This window comes from Diabrotica undecimpunctata, unplaced genomic scaffold, assembly GCF_040954645.1.
Source record: "Diabrotica undecimpunctata isolate CICGRU unplaced genomic scaffold, icDiaUnde3 ctg00000579.1, whole genome shotgun sequence".
Classification (NCBI taxonomy): Eukaryota; Metazoa; Arthropoda; class Insecta; order Coleoptera; family Chrysomelidae; genus Diabrotica; species Diabrotica undecimpunctata.
Genome location: NW_027311894.1, coordinates 677199 through 679896, shown reverse-complemented (window position 1 = coordinate 679896; position 2698 = coordinate 677199).

The window sequence follows — 2698 nt, the reverse complement described above, 5'->3', positions numbered from 1 at the left end:
CGGTGCAAAAGTGCTGGAATGACTACATATGTAATTGTTGTGCTCTCGCAATTACAAAAAGGTAACGCACCGTTAGAAAATCTTATTAGTTTCCTAACTTTTTTTCTAGCGGTGCAAAAGTGCTGGAATGACTACATATGTAATTGTTATGCTCTCAGAATTCTAAAAAGTCAACGCACCGTTAGAAAATCTTATTACTCTCCTAACTTTTTTTCTAGCGGTGCAAAAGTGCTGGAATGACTACATATGTAATTGTTGTGCTCTCGCAATTACAAAAAGGTAACGCACCGTTAGAAAATCTTATTAGTTTCCTAACTTTTTTTCTAGCGGTGCAAAAGTGCTGGAATGACTACATATGTAATTGTCGTGCTCTCGCCATTACAAAAAGGTAACGCACCGTTAGAAAATCTTATTACTTTCCTAACTTTTTTTCTAGCGGTGCAAAAGTGCTGGAATGACTACATATGTACTCGTTGTGCTCTCGCAATTACAAAAAGGTAACGCACCGTTAGAAAATCTTATTAGTTTCCTAACTTTTTTTCTAGCGGTGCAAAAGTGCTGGAATGACTACATATGTAATTGTTGTGCTCTCGCAATTACAAAAAGGTAACGCACCGTTAGAAAATCTTATTAGTTTCCTTACTTTTTTTCTAGCGGTGCAAAAGTGCTGGAATGACTACATATGTAATTGTCGTGCTCTCGCAATTACAAAAAGGTAACGCACAGTTAGAAAATCTTATTACTTTCCTAACTTTTTTTCTAGCGGTGCAAAAGTGCTGGAATGACTACATGTGTAATTGTTGTGCTCTCGCAATTACAAAAAGGTAACGCACCGTTAGAAAATCTTATTAGTTTCCTAACTTTTTTTCTAGCGGTGCAAAAGTGCTGGAATGACTACATATGTACTCGTTGTGCTCTCGCAATTACAAAAAGGTAACGCACCGTTAGAAAATCTTATTAGTTTCCTAAGTTTTTTTCTAGCGGTGCAAAAGTGCTGGAATGACTACATATGTACTCGTTGTGCTCTCGCAATTACAAAAAGGTAACGCACCGTTAGAAAATCTTATTGGTTTCCTAACTTTTTTTCTAGCGGTGCAAAAGTGCTAGAATGACTACATATGTAATTGTTGTACTCTCGCAATTACAAAAAGGTAACGCACCGTTAGAAAATCCCATTAGTTTCCTAACTTTTTTTCTAGCGGTGCAAAAGTGCTGGAATGACTACATATGTAATTGTCGTCCTCTCGCAATTACAAAAAGGTAACGCACCGTTAGAAAATCTTATTAATTTCCTAACTTTTTTTCTAGCGGTGCAAAAGTGCCGGAATGACTACATATGTAATTGTCGTGCTCTCGCAATTACAAAAAGGTAACGCACCGTTAGAAAATCTTATTACTTTCCTAACTTTTTTTCTAGCGGTGCAAAAGTGCTGGAATGACTACATATGTACTCGTTGTGCTCTCGCAATTACAAAAAGGTAACGCACCGTTAGAAAATCTTATTAGTTTCCTAACTTTTTTTCTAGCGGTGCAAAAGTGCTGGAATGACTAAATATGTAATTGTTGTGCTCTCGCAATTACAAAAAGGTAACGCACCGTTAGAAAATCCCATTAGTTTTCTAACTTTTTTTTCTGGCGGTGCAAAAGTGCTGGAATGACTACATATGTAATTGTTGTGCTCTCGCAATTACAAAAAGGTAACGCACCGTTAGAAAATCTTATTAGTTTCCTAACTTTTTTTCTAGCGGTGCAAAAGTGCTGGAATGACTACATATGTAATTGTTGTGCTCTCAGAATTCTAAAAAGTCAACGCACCGTTAGAAAATCTTATTACTCTCCTAACTTTTTTTCTAGCGGTGCAAAAGTGCTGGAATGACTACATATGTAATTGTTGTGCTCTCGCAATTACAAAAAGGTAACGCACCGTTAGAAAATCTTATTAGTTTCCTAACTTTTTTTCTAGCGGTGCAAAAGTGCTGGAATGACTAAATATGTAATTGTTGTGCTCTCGCAATTACAAAAAGGTAACGCACCGTTAGAAAATCCCATTAGTTTCCTAACTTTTTTTTCTGGCGGTGCAAAAGTGCTGGAATGACTACATATGTAATTGTTGTGCTCTCGCAATTACAAAAAGGTAACGCACCGTTAGAAAATCTTATTAGTTTCCTAACTTTTTTTCTAGCGGTGCAAAAGTGCTGGAATGACTAAATATGTAATTGTTGTGCTCTCGCAATTACAAAAAGGTAACGCACCGTTAGAAAATCCCATTAGTTTCCTAACTTTTTTTTCTGGCGGTGCAAAAGTGCTGGAATGACTACATATGTAATTGTTGTGCTCTCGCAATTACAAAAAGGTAACGCACCGTTAGAAAATCATTAGTTTCCTAACTTTTTTTCTAGTGGTGCAAAAGTGCTGGAATGACTACATATGTAATTGTTGTGCTCTCAGAATTCTAAAAAGTTAACGCACCGTTAGAAAATCTTATTAGTTTCCTAACTTTTTTTCTAGCGGTGCAAAAGTGCTGGAATGACTACATATGTAATTGTCTTGCTCTCGCAATTACAAAAAGGTAACGCACCGTTAGAAAATCTTATTAGTTTCCTAACTTTTTTTCTAGCGGTGCAAAAGTGATGGAATGACTATATATGTAATTGTTGTGCTCTCGCAATTACAAAAAGGTAACGCACCGTTAGAAAAT